General features: G+C 44.2%; 1 protein-coding gene across 13 annotated transcripts in view; it reads right to left on the reverse strand.

The window, feature by feature from the left end:
• The window catches only part of LOC126299310 (battenin), a 225,610-nt gene that overhangs the window by 117,208 nt on the left and 85,078 nt on the right, over positions 1 to 23,324 (reverse strand). The window lies entirely within an intron of this gene.

A 23,324-nucleotide genomic window follows, 5' to 3' on the forward strand; every position in this document is an offset into this window, starting at 1 on the left:
ACTGTCCTAGAAAGTAGCCACCAGCGTTGGGTAGAACTCGTTGCCAGCGATGTGGAAGGAGACGTATTCCGTTGGTAGAGCCTTCCTGTTGATGGTGCGAATGGAGTGGTCAAAAGTTATGGAGATTCTAGTGTACGACTGTGATGGTGTTACCCTAACGCATTACGTTCCTCCACGACAGGCTGTCAATGCACAGTATTACTGTTTGTTTTTGGAGCATCACCTGCTACCAGCTTTTCGAAAGAAGCGGCAACACTTTTTGCGCAACCCACCCATCATTTTGCACGACAATGTGCGGGCGCATACAGAGCAAGCTGTGGCTGCTCTGTTCGGTGGATGTGTCTGGGAAGTACTGTACCATCCACCATACTCCCCGGACTTAAGTCCTTGTGACTTTGATTTGATTCCGAAGGAACCACTTCGTAGCATTCGCTTCAGAACTGTTCCAGAGATTCGACAGGCAGTAAACTGCTCCGCGTTCCACATCGCTAGCAACGGGTTTTAAACACCGCCGGTGACTACTTTGAGCCGGCCGCTGTGACCGAGCGGTTCTGGGCGCTTCAGTCCGGAACCGCGCGTCTGCTACGGTCACAGGTTCAAATCCTGCCTCGGGCATGGATGTGTGTGATGTCCTTAGGTTAGTTAGGTTTAAGTAGTTCTAAGTTCTAGAGGACTGATGACCTCAGATGTTAAGTCCCATAGCGCTCAGAGACAGTTTTTTCACTAATTTGAAGGACAGTAACAGGTGCAAACATGTTACTCTTTTGACTCTGTTGTGATTAAATAGTTGCCACTATTTAAGTTCCAACCCTCGTATATCCATACTCGTGTCTGACGAGTGCCTGATCCACACCCTGCTCTGGTTCTGTGACCAGTAGTGCGTTTTATTTCTGTACATTATTTCCCTTGTGCTTATCAATTGCCAATAATGAGGTGAAAAGACATTAGTCGAGTATCACTGGATTTTTTCAGCAATATTAAATTTCTTCCCTCAGTTCAACATCAGAATGCAGAGGGTACGAGATCCGCAAATTCACGATCAGTATATGGAAACAATCTGCAAAATGTTTTAAATGCCCTCCATCCTGGTTCTGATCGGTAGATGTTGGAGAAAATCTCTAAATTCGTCCAGTTGCCGTTTACAGGTTTTCTGTTAAAACTGACTGTGAGAAATAAAGCAAAATATCATACTTTTTAATAATAATTTTACAATTATCGTTCTCAAATTTCCTTTTCCAAAATGGTCACATCATATATCCCTAGTTATGCCGAGTGTTTTTGAATACACAAAACAGTTTAGTTTCCCCATGATTATTTCCGAATTATTGACCGTAATGAGCCTATTCCCATGGCCGACGACGCGCACAGACTGGAAATATCTATGTGACGCTATTGTCATTCGAGTAACAGTATCCACTGCCGTAGTAGAAAGATTGTCAACTAGGTTTAAATGTTCAGAAATGCAAACTGTGTAATACACAAAACGCTCACTACAATATCAATGAGTAACAGATGGAATCAGCCGACTCATATATATATATATATATATATATATATATATATATATATATATATATATGACTAACAGTTGGTGGGGATATGAAATAAACTCCTGGAAATTGAAATAAGAACACCGTGAATTCATTGTCCCAGGAAGGGGAAACTTTATTGACACATTCCTGGGGTCAGATACATCACATGATCACACTGCCAGAACCACAGGCACATAGACACAGGCAACAGAGCATGCACAATGTCGGCACTAGTACAGTGTATATCCACCTTTCGCAGCAATGCAGCCTGCTATTCTCCCATGGAGACGATCGTAGAAATGCTGGATGTAGTCCTGTGGGACGACTTGCCATGCCATTTCCACCTGGCGCCTCAGTTGGACCAGCGTTCGTGCTGGACGTGCAGACCGCGTGAGACGACGCTTCATCCAGTCCCAAACATGCTCAATGGGGGACAGATCCGGAGATCTTGCTGGCCAGGGTAGTTGACTTACACCTTCTAGAGCACGTTGGGTGGCACGGGATACATGCGGACGTGCATTGTCATGTTGGAACAGCAAGTTCCCTTGCCGGTCTAGGAATGGTAGTACGATGGGTTCGATGACGGTTTTGATGTACCGTGCACTATTCAGTGTCCCCTCGACGATCACCAGAGGTGTACGGCCAGTGTAGGAGATCGCTCCCCACACCATGATGCCGGGTGTTGGCCCCGTGTGCCCCGGTCGTATGCAGTCCTGATTGTGGCGCTCACCTGCACGGCGCCAAACACGCATACGACCATCATTGGCACCAAGGCAGAAGCGACTCTCATCGCTGAAGACGACACGTCTCCATTCGTCCCTCCATTCACGCCTGTCGCGACACCACTGGAGGCGGGCTGCACGATGTTGGGGCGTGAGCGGAAGACGGCCTAACGGTGTGCGGGACCGTAGCCCAGCTTCATGGAGACGGTTGCGAATGGTCCTCGCCGATACCCCAGGAGCAACAGTGTCCCTAATTTGCTGGGAAGTGGCGGTGCGGTCCCCTACGGCACTGCGTAGCATCCTACGGTCTTGGCGTGCATCCGTGCGTCGCTGCGGTCCGGTCCCAGGTCGACGGGCACGTGCACCTTCCGCCGACCACTGGCGACAACATCGATGTACTGTGGAGACCTCACGCCCCACGTGTTGAGCAATTCGGCGGTACGTCCACCCGGCCTCCCACATGCCCATTATACGCCCTCGCTCAAAGTCCGTCAACTGCACATACGGTTCACGTCCACACTGTCGCGGCATGCTACCAGTGTTAAAGACTGCGATGGAGCTCCGTATGCCACGACAAACTGGCTGACACTGACGGCGGCGGTGCACAAATGATGCGCAGCTAGCCCCATTCGACGGCCAACACCGTGGTTCCTGGTGTGTCCGCTGTGCCATGCGTGTGATCATTGCTTGTACAGCCCTCTCGCAGTGTCCGGTTCAAGTATGGTGGGTCTGACACACCGGTGTCAATGTGTTCTTTTTTCCATTTCCAGGAGTGTATAATGATTACAGAGGCTTGGTAACAGCAAAGCAGACAGAATACTTCAGTTCATTGGTAGGCAATAGGGAAAATGCAAATACTTGTGACCCATTTTAGAATATTGCTCAAGTGTGTGGGATCCATTGGATTAGAATATTGCTCAAATGTGTGGGATCTACAGGATTCACATGGGTACTGAAAGTATAGAACGGCAACACAAACGGTAACAGGTCGTTTGACTCATAGAACACCATCACGGAAATGCTGATAAACATTATTTATGGCAGTAGTAGCCGACCGCGACAGACGCAGCAACAGATAAGTAAACCGCTTTTGTGACATTTACGAGTTCCTTTATTATTTCACCTGTGTGCTTTAATAGTTTCTGCGTGTAAATTTAAAATCTAATAGCCACAGTTCTCGCGTTTTGGTTTGCGTCAGAAACTAAACCGATTTTGTGACATATTACAAGTTCCTTATCACGAGCAAATTATTTAGTTTCACCTGAGTGCTTCGGTAGTTAGGTTCATGAATATCTGCGTATTACTAGACACAGTTCGTACGTTTTCGTCAGGGTCTGCAGTAGATTTCCGTAGCACGAGTCGATTGCCGTTTGTTCGCTTGTTTTGAAACAGTGTGACCGCTTGTTGGCGTTAGTCAGTCAGTAAGGCAGTAGTAGCAGACCGCGAGAGACGCAGCAACAGGTAACTAAACTGCTTTTGTCACTTTTACGACTTCGCAACCAGGAGTGAATTTTATTATATCACTTGCGTGCTTTAATAGTTTAGGTTCTTGAGTTTCAGCGCGTAAATTTTAAATCTAATAGCCACAGTTCTCGCGTTTTCGTTTGCGTCAGAAAGTAATCCGATTTTGTGACATATTGCAAGTTCCTTATCAGGGGCAAATTATTTAGTTACACCTGGGTGCTTCAGCAGTTAGGTTCTTGAATATCTGCGTACTACTAAGACACAGTTCGTGCGTTTTCGTCAGGGTCTACATTAGAGTTGCGCAACAAGTGCCGATAGTCCGCGTATCTGCATAGTTTAGTTTTCCACGGTCTTTGGTATGGACAGGGACTGCAATTGTTGTGTGCGGATGCGAGCCGAGTTGGTGACACTTCGCTCTCAACTTCAGGCTGTGATGGCTTCGGTTAAACAACTTGAGGCTGCAGTGGATGGTCACCACTGTTGTGGGCCGGCCGTGGGGATCCAACGGACGTCCAGCACCCCAGAGTCCTCCGATCGGTCCTCACTGGTGGCCAACCCAGTTACTGCTCGCACTGAGGTTGACCCCTCACCTGTGGTCGAGTGGGAGGTCACCCCAGGGCGAAGCAGGCGGCGAAAGACTTCCCAGGCGGCCGCACGTAAGGCCTCCCCGGTTTGCTGACAAACAGGTTCCAGGAGCTATCTGTGGCTGACGCTGTCGCTGAGCCAGATGCTGTCGCCTGTCCTGTTTCAGAGGAAACCTCTCAGCCTACAAGATCCGGACAATCACAGAGGGTGGGGTTATTGACAGTTAGGAGCTCCAACGTTAGGCTCGTTATGGGGCCCCTTACGGACATGGCTGCCAAGAAGGGAAAGACAGCCAATGTACACTCCGTGTGCATACCGGGTGGAGTCATTCCAGATGTGGAAACGGTCCTCCCGGATGCCATGAGGAGCAAAGGGTGCAGTCAACTGCAGGTGGTTGCTCACGTCGGTACCAACGATGTGTGTCACTTTGGATCAGAAGAGATTCTCTCTGGTTTCGAGCGGCTGACAGAAGTGGTAAAGGCTGCCAGTATTGCTTGCAAGATGAAAGCAGAGCTGACCATTTGCAGCATAATCGACAGGAACGATTGCGGATCTCTGGTACAGAGCCGAGTGGAGGATCTGAATCAGAGGCTCAGACGGTTCTGCGACCGTGTAGGCTGCAGATTCCTCGACTTGCGCCAAAGGGTGGTTTGGGTTTCGGGTTCCGCTGAATAGGTCAGGTGACCACTATACGCAGGAGGCGATTACACAGGTAGCAGGGGCTGTGTGGCGTGGACTGGACTTTTTTAGGTTAGAGGGTCTCGGGAAAAAACAAGATTTGCTTTAGTCACAAAGGGTGCAGTCTGAACATAGGAAGAACATACGTACAGGAACCATTGGTATAACAATTGTAAATTGTCGTAGCTGTGTTGGGAAAGTACCAGAGCTCCAAGCGCTAATAGAAAGCACTGATGCTCAAATCGTTATAGGCACTGAAAGCTGGCTAAAGCCGGATACAAGCTCAGCCGAAATTTTTGCGAAGAACCTAACGGTGTTCCGAAAAGATAGGCTAAACACGGTTGGCGGTGGTGTGTTTGTTGCTGTTAGAAGTAGTTTAACATGTCGCGAAATTGGAGTAGATATTTCCTGTGAGTTAGTATGGGCAGAGATCATTGTTGGCAAACGGAATAAAATAATAATTGGATCCTTTTACCGACCTCCCAGTTCTGATGATACAGTTGCTGAAAGGTTCAAAGAAAACTTGTTTGATTTCAAACACGTACCCGACTCATAATAATTGGTGTGACTTTAATTTACCCTCGATATGTTGGCGAAAATACATGTTTAATTCCGGAGGTACGCATAAAATATCATCCGAAATTGTGCTAAACGCATTCTCTGAAAATTATTTCGAGCAGTTAGTTCATGAGCCCACGCGAATAGTAAACGGTTGTGAAAACACACTTGACCTCTTAGCAACAAATAATCCTGAGTTAATAACCAGCACCAAAACCGATATAGGGATTAGTGAACACAGGGTTGTTGTAGCAAGATTGAATATTGTAATACCCAAATCCTCGAAAAATAAGCGAAAAATATACCTATTCAAAAAAGCAGATAAAAATTCACTTGGTGCCTTTCTGAGAGACAATCTCCAGTCATTCCAAATTAATGATATAAGTGTAGACCAGTTGTGGCTTAAATTCAAAGAAATAGTATCGGCAGCAATTGAGAGGTTTATATCAAATAAACTAATAAACGAGGGAGCTGATCCTCCTTGGTACACAAAACGGGTTAGAAAATTGTTGCAGAAACAATGAAACAAACATGCCAAATTTAAACAGACTCAAAATCCCCAAAGTTGGCTATCCTTTACAGAAGCTCGGAACTTAGCGCGGAGTTAAATGCGAGACGCCTGTAACAGTTTCCACTACTAAACTTTGTCTCGAAACCAGGCAGAAAATCCAAAGACATTCTGGTCGTATGTGAAGTATGTTAGCGGCAAGAAACAATCAATGCCTTCTCTGAGAGATAACAATGGAGATACTATCGAAGACAGTGCTACCAAATCAGATTTACTAAACACAGCCTTCCGCAATGCCTTCACAAAAGAAGAAGAAGTAAATATTCCAGAATTCGAATCGAGAACAGGTGCTAAAATGAGTAACGTAGATGTAAATATGCTCGGAGTAGTGAAACAACTCAAATCACTTAATAAAAGCAAATCTTTTGGTCCAAACTTTATACCAATTAGGTTCCTTTCGGAGTATGCTGATTGATGCATTAACTCCATACTTAACAATCATATACAACCGTTCTCTCGACGAAAGATCTGTACCCAAAGACTGGAAAGTTGCACAGGTCACACCAATATTCAAGAAAGGTAGTAGGATTAATCCACTAAATTACAGGCCAATATCGTTAACGTCGATATGCAGCAGGATTTTAGAACATATATTGTGTTCGAACATTATGAATTACCTCGAAGGAAACGGTCTATTGACACACAGTCGCCGGCCTGGGTGGCCGAGCGGTTCTAGGCGCTACAGTCTGGAACCGCGCGACCGCTACGGTCGCAGGTTCGAATCCTGCCTCGGGCATGGATGTGTGTGATGTCCTTAGGTTTGTTAGGTTTAAGTAGTTCTAAGTCTACGGGGACTGATGACCTCAGAAGTTTAGTCCCATAGCGCTCAGAGCCATTTGAACCATTTGACACACAGTCAACATGGGTTTAGAAAACATCGTTCCTGTGAAACACAACTAGCTCTTTATTCACATGAAGTGCTGAGTGCTACTGACAAGGGACTTCAGATCGATTCCGTATTCCTGGATTTCCGGAAGGCTTTTGACACTGTACCACACAAGTGGCTTTTAGTAAAATTGCGTGCTTGTGGAATATAGTCTTAGTTATGTGACTGGATTTGCGATTTCCTGTTAGAGAGGTCACAGATCTTAGTAATTGACGGAAAGTCATCGAGTAAAACAGAAGTGATTTCAGGTAGTGTTATAGGCCCTTTGCTGTTCCTTATCTATACAAACGATTTGGGAGACAATCTGAGCAGCCTTCTTCGGTTGTTTGCAGATGACACTGTCGTTTATCGACTAATAAAGTCATCAGAAGATCAAAACAAACTGCAAAACTAGTTAGAAAAAATATCTGAATAGTGCTAAAAGTGGCAGTTGACCCAAAATAACGAAAAGTGTGAGGTCATCCACATGATTGCTAAAAGGGACTCGTTCAACTTCGGTTACACGATAAATCAGTCTAGTCTAAAAGCCGTAAATTCATTACGTATTACAGTTACGAACAACTTAAATTGGAAAGAACACACAGAAAATGTTATGGGGAAGGCTAACCAAAGGCAGCGTTTTATTGGCAGAACACTTAGAAAATGTAACAGACCTACTAAGGAGACTGCCTACACAATGCTTGTCCGTCCTCTTTTAGAATACTGCTGCGCGGAGTGGGATCCTTACCAGGTAGGACTGACGGAGTACATCGAAAAAGTTCAGAGGAAGGCAGCACGTTTTGTATTATCGCTAAATATGGGAGAGAGCGCCACAGAAATGATACAGGATCTGGGCTGGAAATCATTAAAAGAAAGGCGTTTTTCGTTGCGACGGAATCTTCTCACGAAATTCCAATCACCAACTTTCTCCTCCGAATGCGAAAATATTTTGTTGACACCGACCTACATAGGGCGGAACGATCATCACGATAAAATACGGGAAATCAGAGCTCGTACGGAAAGATATAGGTGTTCATTCTTTCCGCGCGCTATACGATATTGGAATAATAGAGAATTGTTAAGGTGGTTCGATGTACTCTCTGCCAGGCACTTAAATGTGATTTGCAGAGTATCCATGTAGATGTATATGTAGATGTGGACTAGTATTAAGTAAGGAATTTAGGACTAAACTATAGTCACCTACATATTGCTCCCGAAGCAACTCCGAAAACAAGGGTACACTTAAGGTGTCGTCTCATGGGCAGTGCAAACGCACGTGGAGTGGAGAGAGGCCCACGAAAAAACTTGGCCACAGTGCCCACATCACAGCACGTGATACTGCAGCTCTTACGAGTGCCAATAGCTATCTCCAGTAAGGAGCGAGTAACTGCTTCAGGCGAGTTTAATAATTCTTAACTTCGCATTTAAATGCATGCAAGTTCTTGATAGCACAAGACACAGTTAAGACCTTCCGTGGAGACCTTTACATGAACTATTGCTTTTCCATGTGCCCAGCACGGAGCCGAGCATTCACGAAAGATGTCGGACAAGGCGACTAGTGTCACGTCACAAGTCTGTTGCTGGGCCCAAATTTCGTGTAGGTCTCGGACGACTAGCTGAAGAAGTCACAGTGCGGATTTCCACGTTCCTCTACACTGCAGAGTGTAAAATAAAGAATCTGGCATGTCAAAAAAAAAAAAAATGGCTCTGAGCACTATCGGACTTAACTTCTGAGGTCATCAGTCCCCTAGAACTCAGAACTACTTAAACCTAACTAACCTAAGGACATCACACACATCCATGCCCGAGGCAGGATTCGAACCTGCGACCGTAGCGGTCACGCGGTTCCAGACTGTAGCTCCTAGAACCGGTCGGCCACTCAGGCCGGCCTGGCATGTCAGATTTTTGCCTTGTGGAGAGGAGAGTGACCAATGAGATTGCGACATCGTTTTACATGATAAGCAAAACACAGAAGCTGCTATATTATCTAGCGTTAAAAGTCGTAATTGGTGGGTTTTCTTTCTCATAGAGAACGTCGTATGAATATAAGCTGTTTCAGAGAATCAGGAAATTGAGGATCTCTCGAAAACGCGTCGTTGAAGAGCCAAAGAAACTGGTACACCTGACTAATATCGTGTTGGGCCCCCGCGAGCACATAGAAGGATTCGACTAATGTCTAAAGTAGTGCTGGAGGGAACTGACACCATGAATCCTGCAGGGCTACCCACAAAGACGTTAGAGCACGAGAGGGTGGAGTTCTCTTCTGAACAGCACGTTGCGAGGCATCCCAGATATGCTCAATAATGTTAAAGTCTGGGAAGTTTGGTGACCAGCGGAAGTGCTTAAACTCAGAAAAGTGATTCTCGAGCCACTCTGTAGCAATTCTGGACGTGTGGGATGTTGCATTGTCCTGCTGAAATTGCTAAAGTCCGTCGGAATTCAGAATGGACATTTATTTATTTAATCGTGTCTGAGCTACATCTGTAATTAATTAATACGCTATATATACTAGATTACAAATACAAGTAAATGATAGTTATACATTCATGATCTTCACATATTGTAAGTCGTCATTATGGTCTAAAGCAAGGCTCATACCTCTCTCCAGTGTTCAGCACACTTCACTGCAGCGTCGTTGGCCAACCACAGGTCTTGGAAAGTGCATGGGGCCAGCAAAGATGGACAGGTCAGCAGGTGTGTCATGGTTTGTTTTCCTCCACATTGGCAGTGCTCTTCTTCGGCGTATCCCCACTTGATCAGGTTATCCTGTGATCTTCTCATTTGACATCTAAGTCTATTTAGGCTCTTCCAGACTCTCCATTCTACATCTACATCCATACTCCGCAAGCCACCTGACGGTGTGTGGCGGAGGGTACCCTGAGTACCTCTATCGGTTCTCCCTTTTATTCCAGTCTCGTATTGTACGTGGAAAGAAGGATTGTCGGTATGCTTCTGTGTGGGCTCTAATCTCTCTGATTTTATCCTCATGGTCTCTTCGCGAGATATACGTAGGAGGGAGCAATATACTGCTTGACTCTTCGGTGAAGGTATGTTCTCGAAACTTTAACAAAAGCCCGTACCGGGCTACTGAGCCTCTCTCCTGCAGAGTCTTCCACTGTGACCCAGCAGGAAGTTTTTCTTTAATGTTCCAACTTTTCAGACTGTCTTTATCCAATTTCTGTTTCCACATTGATTCTCTAGTTGTAGACTGACTTTCGGTTAGTGGACGTTCAACTTTTATGAAGTCTTTCCTAGATTGAAGTCTTGCCTCCGCTGGCTGATGTGCGTACAGGGGATGTCTTCTATCTTCGCACTGCCTGCTTCGTTCGACCATCGCCAACTTTGCCGTCTGATCTGTGGGGGGGCTATTCCAGAAAACATATAAAGGAGATCACGGTTTGTAGGCTTCAGGCAACCCGTGATTAATCGACATGAGTCATTCAGTGCTGCGTCTAGCTTCTGAGCATGTGTCGACCTTCTCCACACGGGGCATGCATATTCAGCTGGAGCAAAGCACAATGCCAGGGATGATGCACGTAGAATTTCAGGGTTTGCTCCCCAGGATGAGTTGGTAAGTTCACGGATTATGCCGTTCCGTGTGTTGACTTTCGCTCTAGTTTTTTCTACGTGTTTCTTGTAAGACAATGTTCGATCTAGCGTGACTCCAAGATGGACTGGGTTTGGGCAGTGTTGAAGTTTAACTGAGTTCCATTCCAATGGGGTCTTGCTGATCTTTTAACAGCTTGGACGAACTTTCCCTAGTTTTCAGTGTTTGATGATAAATTTACGATTTCCATGTCTAAGGTGTCCGCAAATTTTTTTCCAGTTGGCCCTTTTGAAGTTAAAACGTCTTTTAAAGGGTACTTTTTGTGGCAGTATTACTGGTCCAAACTTTAGCATGATTTGTCTGTGTTGGGTCTTTGGGATAGGGTTGAGAACGAATTTGTTGCATGACCCGGACAAGGTTTTGGAAACAAATATGAGGTCTGGGTTATACCTTCTCTTCCATCTTGCACTGTTGAATGACGCAGGCTGTTTCTGATCATGGATGAGATTCAGCTCGTGTTGTTCTGACCAGCTTTCCAGTAGTTCTCCATCCTCATTTCTGTCTTGATAGCCCCACACTCTATTGTGACAGTTAAAGTCTCCCATTATTAGCTGTGGATGACAGACATGTTGGCTGAAAGCAAACCTTTCCCCTGGTGGCTTATATATTGATGACACCGTAATGCTTCCGATAGTAACAGAAATGATTTCCGTGTTGTTAACGGTGTAAACTTGAATGTTGGATACTTTGATTCCAGGCCGAATAAACACAGCACTTCCATATTGGTCGTGAGGGCACTCCTTCACCAAGGTCATCCCAGGAATATTTGGACGGCGTTGTGATGGCCCTCTATGTGTCTCCTGGAGGCACAGTACGTCGCAGGAATGAAGTTTACATGTGTTGGATATAAGTTCTTCTTTTTCAGATGATATGCCCTCGATGTTGAGAGATATGACTGTCAAACATGGCTCTGAAAAGGGCCTTTTCTTCGTTTTAGATTCTGAATACATGTCGTTTTAGACGTAGCTCAGTGTGTGGAAGGATCTGCCGCTATTTACCGTTGCCCAGGGGACGCCCGACTGGACATGAAGGATGCTTACATACGTATCACCTGTCAGAGTCGCATCTAGACGCATCAGGGATCCCATATCACTCCAACTGCACGTTTTGGTGCAATAAAGACTTTCCTCTTTTTTTCTCTCCCCAAGATCTGTAACGATTCTAAGTGGAAATGAGGTTGGAATAATTTGTTTTACAACAGACAAAATGTACTTTTCCAGTTTACATACTCGTCAACACGGACACCTGAGAATTTTGAAGTTTCCAAGCTATTTATCATTTCTTCAACATGTGTAACATGTATCATTGGTGTAATATCCCTAGATATGGAGAACTGAATATGCTGTGTCTTTCTAAAGTTGAGGGTGAGACTATTCATAGAAAAACAGTCAATGACAGTTTTATGAACACTGTTTACCATTTCTTCTGTTTCTGAATGTATGTCTGGATTGATTACTATATTAGTGTCACCTGCAAAAAGAACTAATTCAGTTTATTGTATATTAGACAGAAGATCGTTTACATATAGGTGAGAAACAATAGTGGACCTAAGACCGAACCTTGAGGAACCCCATTGTGATTCCTCCGCAATCGGAATTATGTGCCTTCACTACATTGGTCGAATGACAAAGTACAACTTTCTGCATTCTTTTGGTTAGATATGATATTATCCATTGGTTGGCTATAGTGTCTATCCCATAAAACTTGAATGTGTCTAAGAGAATACTGTGATTCTCACGGTGACACACCTTAGACAGGTCACAGAAAATATCAACTGGCACTATTTTATCATTTAATGCTTGTAAAATTTGGTGAACGAACATGTAAATGATACTCATGTTAGAGCAAATCTGCTGAAATCTAAACTGTGATTTACTAATTATATTATTATTGCTCAGCTGAGATACTATTCTAGAATACAACACCTTCTCAAAAATTTCGGAAAATGATATCAACTGTGAAACAGGTCGTTAGTTAATTGACATATCTCCTATCACCTTTCTTAAAGAGGTGTTTGACAACGGTATATTTCAGTCTCTCTGTAAAAATGAGTTGACTTAGTGATGCATTATATATTTCTGATAATTCAGGGCTTGTTATATGGAAACAAATACTTAGTACTTTATTGGAAACACAATCAAAGGCAGAGGAGTTTTTAGTTTTGAGAGACTATATCATTTTCCTAGTTTCAGAAGGAGAAATCGACGATACCTTCATTCAGCTGAATTTTATGAGAGTTGCTTTTTCAACATACTGCTGCGATTTTTCTCGTGAACTGTTTGTCCCTATACCTTTTACTATATTAAGATATGATTACACAGACTAGCATTTCTTGGGGTGTACCTTGTTTTTCAAGTTTTGATGGTGGGTTCGAACGTATGTCTGTGTGCTGACTCCAAAAATGACCTTAGTTTTCTTCCACCATGACAGAATTTTTTGAAATCGTAATTTGCCAAAATGTGTTATATATCGAAAAAATCACATGTACACTCCTGGAAACTGAAATAAGAACACCGTGATTTCATTGTCCCAGGAAGGGGAAACTTTATTGACACATTCCTGGGGTCAGATACATCACATGATCACACTGACAGAACCACAGGCACATAGACACAGGCAACAGAGCATGCACAATGTCGGCACTAGTACAGTGTATATCCACCTTTCGCAGCAATGCAGGCTGCTATTCTCCCATGGAGAAGATCGTAGAGATGCTGGATGTAGTCCTGTGGAACGGCTTGCCATGCCATTTCCACCTGGCGCCTCAGTTGGACCAGCGTTCGTGCTGGACGTGCAGACCGCGTGAGACGACTCTTCATCAGTCCCAAACATGCTCAATGGGGGACAGATCCGGAGATCTTGCTGGCCAGGGTAGTTGACTTACACCTTCTAGAGCACGTTGGGTGGCACAGGATACATGCGGACGTGCATTGTCCTGTTGGAACAGCAAGTTCCCTTGCCGGTCTAGGAATGGTAGAACGATGAGTTCGATGACGGTTTGGATGTACCGTGCGCTATTCAGTGTCCCCTCGACGATCACCAGAGGTGTACGGCCAGTGTAGGAGATCGCTCCCCACACCATGATGCCGGGTATTGGCCCTGTGTGCCTCGGTCGTATGCAGTCCTGATTGTGGCGCTCACCTGCACGGTGCCAAACACGCATACGACCATCATTGGCACCAAGGCAGAAGCGACTCTCATCGCTGAAGACGACACGTCTCCATTCGTCCCTCCATTCACGCCTGTCGCGACACCACTGGAGGCGGGCTGCACGATGGTGGGGCGTGAGCGGAAGACGGCCTAACGGTTTGCGGGAGCGTAGCCCAGCTTCATGGAGACGGTTGCGAATGGTCCTCGCCGATACCCCAGGAGGAACAGTGTCCCTAATTCGCTGGGAAGTGGCGGTGCGGTCCCCTACGGCACTGCGTAGGATCCTACGGTCTTGGCGTGCATCCGTGCGTCGCTGTGGTCCGGTCCCAGGTCGACGGGCACGTGCACCTTCCGCCGACCACTGGCGACAACATCGATGTACTGTGGAGACCTCACGCCCCACGTGTTGAGCAATTCGGCGGGACGTCCACGCGGCCTCCCGTATGCCCACTATACGCCCTCGCTCAAAGTCCGTCAACTGCACATACGGTTCACGTCCACGCTGTCGCGGCATGCTACCAGTGTTAAAGACTGCGATGGAGCTCCGTATGCCACGGCAAACTGGCTGACACTGACGGCGGCGGTGTACAAATGCTGCGCAGCTAGCGCCATTCGACGGCCAACACCGCGGTTCCTGGTGTGTCCGCTGTGCCGTGCGTGTGATCATTGCTTGTAAGCCCTCTCGCAGTGTCCGGAGCAAGTATGGTGGGTCTGACACACCGGTGTCAATGTGTACTTTTTTCCATTTCCAGGAGTGTATAAGATGTACTGACATATTTAAATACATAAGAAATGCTGCCATCTGTTGGTTTCTGATAAAACGTATCACTCACATCATAAAGCGGCAGATAACAGCAGTTCTGTCATTAAACGTGTTGTACATCTCAACTGTCAGTGTTGGCGCAACCGTATGTAAGTATCCCGCACAATCAAAAGTGTTTATGTCAGCGAATATGCGCTAAAAAGCAAACATACAGGGTTCAGAATGCCATCAAGAAGCTGTAAAAAGTTTGCAGATTCCTCCTGCTACATTTGTGGTGAGTTACTGGAAGCAAGGCAAAAAACATACCTACGATTGTTTGTGTGGCATGATGTTAGTGATGTACGACATACATGCAAGCTGCAGTTAAGTCTCGCTCCCAGGAATGCAGAGTGGGGCAGGGTGTGCTTCTTGCATTTTTTGAAAGTGCATGGATTACGGCTAGGGTTTTAGAATTGATATGGTAGATTACTAAAAAATCTTGATATGTGTAAAGCTATTTCCGAATACGCACATGAATTTCTCATGGAATCGATTAAATTTTATTTTAGCATTTAGTTCATAATAAATATCATCCCAGGTCATTTCTTGTAAACTATTCTTAAAAACAGTAGTCATGGAGTTATTAATTATTTTAACCGATTCCCACTGAGCAGTATCTATACAGTAAGGCACTTTCTTATCTTTCCTAACTAACTTTGCATCATAATCACAGAGTATACAGTAAATAAATGGCTCTAAGCACTATGAGACTTAATATCTGAGACTTAGAACTACTTAAACCTAACTAACCTAAGGGCATCACACACGTCCATGCCCGAGGCAGGATTCGAACCTGCGATCGTAGCAGCAGCGCGGATCCGTACTGAAGCGCCTACAACCGCTCGGCCACAGCAGCCGGGACTGAGGTCTGCTCCATGTTTCCTACACAACAGGTACAAGAGGCTCCTCTCCACTAAACTCTGAGAATTGGTCTAATCCATTGGTGACACGCAAAGTACAACTGTCTCAATATCTCCTGATTGGCGACTATTCACCGATTCTTTGAAACGATGCCTTTAAGTTTTCATGCGCCACAACGGACACAGGTATGTATCAATACCCATAGGGCATTCTGTACGACAATTTACAATTTTTCCTCAAGAAAATTAAGCACGACGATCGTAAGTGGATTATGTGTAGTGATCGCAAATTAATATCGATGATCCTTGAATAGCAAGGCAGGTACATAGAGTTTCCTTGATTTTTTTATGTGAGTGGGATGGCAGAGAGACGGAAAATCATTGGAAACAGAAAAACTGGCCATGACCAACTGCAACAGAGCCTACTGTAAAAAAATGTGCTGCAGAAACCTCTCGTTGAGTCGACGAAAGTCTCCTTCCACCTCTAATTATTAAATCAGGCTTGATGAAGCAATTTGTGACAGCCTTACCACAAGAAGAAGAAGAAGAAGAAGAAGAAGAAGAAGAAGAATTTTATTATTTTGATTTGTGGGATACTCAACGACGTCCTTATCAGCGCTCGTACAAATTCCCAATATTTTCACAATCACGTCTAGCCATTTTCCCAAATGATGATGAAATGACGAGGACAACACAAGTATCCAGTCTCCGGGGCGGATAAAATCCCCGTCCCGGCCGGGAATCGTACTCAGGACCCATGACCCAGAGGCAGCAACTCTAGCCAGTACACCACGTGCTGCGAACTTAACCAAAAGATAATAAATATCTACAGTACATTTGTAGCATACTTCTAGCCTTATCAACAGCAAAACTACAAGAGGGTGTCTTTACAGACCTGGACATTAGAAAACTTTGCAAATATATAAATTCTGAAAAGAAATGGACGTTACTGAAAACGAAGTCTGGGCGCCTTTAAAGATGTAGTAGCCAAGTTTCTGGGCAACAAGGAGGATTCGAATTTCAAGTCCGCCGTTCACGCTATTATGCTGCAGAAGTACCAAACTTTAGGCTGTTCCATGAGTCTGAAGGTTTATTTCCATCATTCATATTTGGAGTACTGAATTTGAGTCACGGTTACACATTACAAGAATGGCAAAGACGCATCTTTTACTGAAGCCTAACGCTTGGTGAAGTGAGATGGCGGCGTCAGGAAGTTTGTGTATGGTACTTCTACGATTTTCTGAAACGAAATGACGTAAGCTTTACGGGGTGGTCTAAAAAAGTCCTGCAGATGCGCAAATATTTGCGTACTGGTTGAGTGTAACACATACATCGTAGAATCGTATTACGAGAAGAACATCAAGTTACATATAACCACGTTTAAAGGAGACTAAGGTTTTCGTAAGAACACTCAAATGAATAAAGACACTTGTTACCAACGATAAATAGCACGTTTTACTTATACAACCATTTTCATAACGACATGCTATTTGACGAAAAGCCGAACTTGATGAAAACTGGTTAAAACACATCATTATGCTATGTCTGTTAATACTAGACTTGTTAAACCCCTTAAAATATTCATAACTTATTTAACCACTGCCAGTATTTCAAATAAGACAAACCGTAATGTAATTAAATACAGCGCAAAAACAAAAACACGTAAGATGTTTCCAGTTACGCTTGTACTGAGGAATCTTCTTTTCCTTATATCTTCCTTATGCTGTACAGATAACTACAGCCAAACACGACGCACTTATTTTCCATTATGTCAAAACTCTAAAGGTAACGTAGTTATACAAGTTTATCCTCAATTCTTACGACTGTATTATCAGTAAATAAACAGCTGGTTACACGTCCTTTGGACTCGCCGCCATACTGATACGATGCCTTATACAATATTGCCGATGTAGTAATGTATGTCTGTGATCTGGATGCTGTTAGTGAAGAGATGGATGGGAGATTCCATCAGGACATAAAAGAAATGGAAAGGCGTTGGTATACTACAACAATGGCGGACTATTGCTGGATGTTACACCGAAATGAATCCAGAAGAGCACGTCCACAGAAAAGTCTGAAAACAGAGCATGACTGGTATAAAACTCTAAAGAGTCGTCAACCCAATGACTAAAATCGTCACTTTTTTATTTCCTATATTCTGTTATAATATTGTCTATCATAAGCCGCAAAATAATACGTTTTGTACGAAACAAGCCTATTTCACTCTGTCATAAGTCCCATATTTGTGATATTTTTCGACGTATAGTAAGTATGACAAATTGCGATTTGATAAAAATTCTGACGTGATAGAATACATCAAAGGTCGTTTCCGTGTTCAACGCAACAAGGTACATAGGAATTAATCATCAAAAGCTACAAACTGAACCATCGCATATTTGCACATAGTCCCTCCATTTCGTACAATAGTGATGTTATCCTGTTTATGGGTGATTGTCCTGTCTCTCATTTCACTACTTTCCATACACCCTTAAGCCTGTTGTCGGAATTAATGATTTCTGATATGTGCATGTTCCTTGATTTTTTAACCACTTTTCTTTGTAATTCTGCGTAGTTCTTGTAGTGTTCAGCTACTGCCAGCCCTCCCCCCACCCTCCCCTCTGGTAGGGGGGGGGGGGAGTTGAAGTCCAATAAAAAAAAAAAAAGTGCAGATAAAATTTATACATGACAGTTCGCTTAATTCCCTCCAATCTAAGCTCGTTCTCAAATCGTAATGTGTATCTAACTACTTCTGCATGAAACAGTTTCCTACATTATGGGATTTTTATACACTACTGGCCATTAAAATTGCTAGACCAAGAAGATATGCAGACGATAAACGGGTATTCATTGGCCAAATATATTATACTAGAACTGACATGTAATTACATTTTCACGCAGTTTGGGTGCATAGATCCTGAGAAATCAGTAACCAGAACAACCACATCTGGCCGTAATAACGACCTTGATACGCCTCGGCATTGAGTCAAACAGAGCTTGGATGGCGTGTACAGGTACACCTGCCCATGCAGCTTCAACACGATACCACAGTTCATCAAGAGTAATGACTGGCGTATTGTGACGAGCCAGTTGCTCGGTCACCATAGACCAGACGTTTTCAATTGGTAAGAGATCTGGAGAATGTGCTGGCCAGGACAGCAGTCGAACATTTTCTGTATCCAGAAAGAACCGTACAGCACCTGCAACATGCGGTCGTGCATTATCATGCTAAAATGTAGGCTTTCGCAGGGATCGAATGAAGGGTAGAGCCAAGGGTCGTAACACATCTGAAATGTAACGTTCACTGTTCAAAGTGCCGTCAATGCGAACAAGAAGTGACTGAGACGCGTAACCAATGGCACCACATACCATCACGCAGGGTCATACGCCACTATGGCGATGACGAATACACGCTTCCAATGTGCGTTCACCGCGATGTCGTCAAACACGGATACGACAATCATGATGCTGTAAACAGAACCTGGATTCATCCGAAAAAATTACGGTTTGCCATTCGTGCACCCGGGTTCGTCGTTGAGTACACCATCGCAAGCGCTCCTGTCTGTGAGGCAGCGTCAAGGGTAACCGCAGCCATGGTCTCCGAGCTGATAGTCCATGCTGCTGCAAACGTCGTCGAACTGTTCGTGGAGATGGTTGTTGTCTTGCAAACGTCCCCATCTGTTGACTCAGGGATCGAGACGTGGCTGCACGATCCGTTACAGCCATGCGGGTAAGATGCCTGTCATCTCGACTGCTAGTGATACGACGCCGTTGTGATCCAGCACGGCGTTCCGTATTACCCTCCTGAACCCACCGATTCCATATTCTGCTAACAGTCATTGAATCTCGATCAACGCGAGCAGCAATGTCGCGATACGATAAACCGCAATCGCGATAGGCTACAATCCGACCTTTATCAAAGTCGGAAACGTGATGGTACGCATTTCTCCTCCTTACACAAGTCATCACAACAACGTTTCACCAGACAACGCCGGTCAACTGCCGTTTGTGTATGAGAAATTGGTTGGAAACTTTCCTCGTGTCAGCACGTTGTAAGTGTCGCCGCCGATGCCAACCTTGTGTGAATGCTCTGAAAAGCTAATCATTTGCATATCACAGCATCTTCTTCCTGTCTGTTAAATTTCGCGTCTGTAGCACGCCATCTTCGTCGTGCAGCAATTTTAATGGCCAGGAGTGTACTACCACAGGACGGGTAAGAGGGCTTGCTAGCCCGAATGTGTCAACAAGAGATGTTGCAAACGAGTTATTAGCAATGGGACTACTAACCCGACTTCCATTCACGTCACAGTAACGACATGTACGGCTTTACTGGTGCCGTCAGAAAATCACTTGGAAGATGGAATGGCGCGCCATGGTCTTCACCGATGAAAGCGGATTCTGTCTGTACACAAGTGATGGTCGTTTTCGCGTACGACGTAGACGTCGCGAGCACTGTGTCATAGAGTGAGTTCGTTCAAGATACACCGGTCCCATCCCCCGCCTTATGTTCTGAGGTATAAAAACTACAATTCTCGTCTAAATGGCTCTGAGCATTATGGGACTCAACTTCTGAGGTCATTAGTCCCCTTGAACTTAGAACTAGTTAAACCTAACTAACCTAAGGACACCACACACATCCACGCCCGAGGCAGGATTTAACCTGCGACCGTAGCGGTCTCGCGGTTCCAGACTGCAGCGCCTAGAACCGCACGGCCACTTCGGCCTGCTACTCTCGTCCACTTTTGGTGTTTCTGGAGGGGACATTAATCAGCACTCGGTATGTGTAGAATGTTCTTAGACCCTTTCTTTTGTGGTTCTTCCAAAGGGAAGTAGATGTGTTGAACAACAGGATAATGCTCTCCCACACACTTCTAATGAAACTCAACGTGCTCTGGTAGACGTGCAGCAACTTCCCTGGCCAATACGTGCTCCGGAATCTCCTCCAATCGAGCATGTGTGGGATATGACAACATGAGAAGTGACTCGTTATCCAACAACTCTTACAGAACTACGTGAACAGGTCGAGTACTTATAAAAAATAGGAGACCTTAACTTTTGGGATTACCCTCGTACTATTAAGAAATCCCCAAACCATAGAGCTTCAAGTATGCTTAGCCCTAATTTCATTACCAACCAATGAAATGGGTTTCACTATGGAAAAATCAGCAGCAGCACCCGAAGCGGTAGAGAAATCACAAAGTAAAAAAACAAGAAGAGCTAAACAAACAATCAATAACAACAAGAGAACGAACAGCAGCTGAGGGAATTGCTTCTTCAGGAGAAAGAAATGTAATACCACTAATGGAAGACGACAATTTTGCATATGTACTAACAGCACCGGAAGTGCTGAAGAGGTACCCACTCTCGTAGTTGCATATGTGAGTACCAGTGCAGTAGGCGTGCGACGGGTCAGGCTCTTATCGCGCAGTTTCCTTTCCCTGAAAGAAAATCCACCTACCTCGTTTCTTAGGTAGTTGCTGCACTCGCCTCTCCTGATAGCAGCTACTGGAAAAATTGCAGAAAAGCAGTGTTGAAGAAACTGCAATTTAATAGCCGCTCACCGGAGGCCGCGATACATGTTTGCTGAAATACAATCTATGAGCAATCTTCCTAAATAAATTGAGTTATTGGAATGGTAGTAATTGTTTACTCAAACGAGAACGCGAAGTTGGTAATTCTATTTAAGCTCTTTATTGTCTTTAAGCCTGATCATCAGCCCGCTAATCTACGTTTGAAGAAAGTTCAGTTCACAATTCTATCCACACTCAAACCCCGCCAGAATTAGCTTTCAAAGTTACGGAATTTACTTAACTGCAACACAGACGATTTTCTAACATACACGTTTGCAGTCGATGTTCAATAATAGTTCGTTTTTTAACGTTAATGCTCGCCATAAGCACTTAGTAAAAGTTTACGAAGTACCGCCACGCTTTTAATTATTAAAGTTACTCGCGTCTTTCGCGGAACGAAAAGTCACAACTCGCTCAAACTCACACTACGCGTTACTGGACTCTTCCAGTCTCAAATCGCACAGTACCGAACCGATGAAGCCGTTTTATGACTTCATTTTACACATTATTCGCGAGGACACATCAAGCATGTCTCTTCTCGATCACAGTTCCTTCGCGACTCTCATCCACTCGCGACTCACTCTCCTAGTCTGCTAACCGTCCTCGCATCTCATTGGCTCACACATCACACAGCCAATCAGAATTAACTCTTTGGGTGCGCCTCGCGCCAAAATCTAGCACGCACCAGTCATGACTTCTGAATCATTTACGTCATGATTTCTTGTTACACAAAATTTACTGTATAATTTAACAAACCGAAAGGAAAACTAGACTTTACTTTATTTCCAGAAATTATTTAAATACTCGCGAACGTTCTGGCTGCTTGTACAATACCATACACTCTTGGACATCCGACATTCACTAAGATGGGGAACCACTGGCGACTCTGTTCCCACGGTTACATCGTCTGAACACTTGCGAGTTCCAACCTAGATTTTATACACTTGCAAAGAATGGCGAATGTCCCTCTTTCATTCACTCAGGCACACTCATTCACTCTCACCTACTCATATAAAATAACTGTTCACAAAAATTCAAAACATTTATGGTTTTAACAAAGTTATAGGTGAATTTCTAAAAGTAAAATTCTCAAAATAAATACAAAAGCACGGAAGGTGATTTTGTTTCATAGTTGAATGGTCACTGAAGGTGATCTATACATAATGGTATTTATTTAGACTCGAAAATTGTAGAAATTTGCGTTTTCTGTAAGATTTTTCTAATTTCCAAAATATGCAGGTTTCAAAGCTCAAATTTGGATGACTTATTTTTATTCATAACAGAAACTAGTATATTAACTTTTAATTTCCTCAGGTTCCTCAGTTAGAAGTTATTAAAGATGAAAGTTCCACGTTATACACGCGGCTAGTTAGCGCACAGGTCTTACATTCTCACGGTACAGACATGCCATATGGTCGTGACGTCAGACGAACGGACACCGGTAATCTGCCCGCTACAGCACATATGCTAATCTGATGGCTACTTTACAGTCTGTCTACATTTCACAGTAAATATTTGATAGAAAACTGTGCGCTCGCACTAGTTGCGACGCCACAGGCGTAAGGAAGGAAATGGCCACATCAGAAACTAAGGACATAGTCACAGCAGCAGTAGCGGGGGAATCAGACAAGGAAAAAACTTCAGCTGCGCTGAAAATGTACAAATAAGTGCACCAAGGAAATGGAAAACAGTGCTTCCTGTACATCCGAAGAGCAGAAAAAAGAAGAAAACCCCATGGTAAGTAGCGGTGTAAAGTTTACTGGTCTAACCAGGAGAGGCCACGACGTTGGGATCTCGGACTTACTTCAAACTTAGTACACCTTTAGTAGGCCATTAAAACAACGTACCGTGCAAGTAGTAAGGTGTGCTACTCTGGCAATTCAGAGAAACTCGAAAGAGAAGTTTTACGCGTCTATTACGTAACTGATGTAACTGTACGAAGGTGCTGGCCATAAGAGGTCATTGTGGTCAAGCCACATGTACACAAGCCAGTCAAGAAAACTGTAAATAGTGAAAAGAGAAATGTTATGTAATTTGTTGGAGAAATCTTTTCTTTGCTTTTATTTTCTTTATTTTAAACTGGCGGTTACATATTGCTGCGACGTAAATTTCATTTCCAAATGGTGAGAAGCTACCACCACAGAAGAAGCAACTTTCCTTCATTTTCTTTACGTTTATTTGTTGTGAATAGCATTCATGCGCAACGTTCATTTGGATATTAAAAGAAGAAACCCACTACATGAATGTGATACCCTCCTCATGTTCTGATGCAACCAAGCTGGCAGAAAGGATCTTTCAGAGCGTGACGCTGAAAGTTCAGAAAAGATAAACGGAGAAACCCAAACTCGGGAAACCGGAGTGTGCAT

Source organism: Schistocerca gregaria, chromosome X (assembly GCF_023897955.1).
Source record: "Schistocerca gregaria isolate iqSchGreg1 chromosome X, iqSchGreg1.2, whole genome shotgun sequence".
Taxonomy (NCBI): Eukaryota; Metazoa; Arthropoda; class Insecta; order Orthoptera; family Acrididae; genus Schistocerca; species Schistocerca gregaria.